General features: G+C 43.4%; 1 pseudogene; it reads left to right on the top strand.

Annotated features, from left to right (window-relative positions):
• LOC119617799 overlaps positions 1-741 on the top strand; it is a 15,680-nt pseudogene extending 14,939 nt beyond the window's left edge.
• The last annotated feature ends 692 nt before the right edge of the window (positions 742-1,433 follow it).

Genomic DNA, 1,433 nt, shown 5'->3' with positions numbered 1-1,433 from the left:
TGTCAACAGTAGCAAATAAAGCTTGAGCATTGTTAGTGGTTTTGTTTATGACATCTGCAAAGAAAGCCTCCCTTGCATGTTTTAGTGTTGTGTGATAGTTACGTAGTCTTTCTTTGTAGATGTCATAATAAACGTGCAGTTGAGCCTTACACCATTTTTGTTCAGCCCTACGGCAGAGTTGTCTTGCAGATTGAACTGTTTGTGCATTTCTCCATGGAGATTTCTTCCTACCAGTCACAAATTTCACTTTAATGGGGGCAATGTAATCAATGATATCTGAAAGTTTGCACTGAAACTTGTTATGGTTGTTATGACCATAACAACCATTACAACAAGGTGGCTTTTTTTCCACAATCGGGAGCAGTTGATTAACATCTTTTACTCTTCAGTGTTAAACATGGAGAACCCTGAAGTCCAGTCATAGCCAGAACCAAGAAGACTGCCCATAAATCCACTGGAGGTAAAGCTCCCAGGAAGCAGCTCACTACCAAAGCTGCCCGCAGGAGCACTCCAGCCACTGGTGGAGTGAAGAAGCCTCACCGCTACAGGCCCGGTACCGTGACTCTCAGGGAGATCCACCACTACCAGAAGTCCATCGAGCTGCTCATCTGGAAGTTCCCCTCCTAGTGCCTGGTCTGGAAGATCACCCAGGACTTCAAGACCGACCTGTGTTTCCAGAGCTCGGCCATCATGGCTCTGCAGGAGGCCAGCGAAGCTCATCTGGTGGGGCTCTTTGAGGACACCAGGACCGAGAACACATCGGGACAGACCACTACGAGAGATCCTTCCTGCCTACAGTAATCATCATCTATAGCAACTCTTTAATAAAACCAGGATTATGAGCTACAGCAACATTTAATTTCCCTTTGGGATAAATAAAGTATTTTTGAATTGAATTGAATTGAAGTAACATAACCCCCGTTCAGTCAATCAGTTCGATTTCCATATTGTCCCTTTTATTTTTTTTTATGTTGGTCGTTCAGTTGCACCTCTACCAAACAAATCCGGTTTGGTAAGAAAAGGACAAAAAAAGGTTTAGTATTGTGATGGAAAAAAAATATAAAAAACTTAATTCAGAGCTCTGAGAAAAAAATGGAAGAACTATCTGTGTAGTGTGTGTGTGTGTGTGTGTGTGTGTGTGTGTGTGGGGGGGGGGGTTCTTCTCCTTTGGTGTGGCCCTCGATAGGAGAAAAGTTCAGTGCTTATCTGTGCAATGAGTAGAATCCTCATTGGCAGCCCTCCTGGATGGAGCAAGACATCTCTTGGAAAAGAGCTGCACTGAATCCACCTTTCAGTTCCTGGCCAGCAGTCCAGCAACTGGCTCTCGTAATATTTCACGACGAAATAAAAACCAACCTGAATAAACAGGGTAAATCTAGTTACAACTTACAAAAAGAAATACATAGCCTGCAAAAAACAATGAGCTATTGAGC

Source organism: Kryptolebias marmoratus, linkage group LG16, assembly GCF_001649575.2.
Source record: "Kryptolebias marmoratus isolate JLee-2015 linkage group LG16, ASM164957v2, whole genome shotgun sequence".
Lineage (NCBI taxonomy): Eukaryota > Metazoa > Chordata > Actinopteri > Cyprinodontiformes > Rivulidae > Kryptolebias > Kryptolebias marmoratus.
The sequence above is the reverse complement of the archived record's forward strand: the minus strand, read 5'-3'. Positions and strand labels throughout refer to the sequence as shown.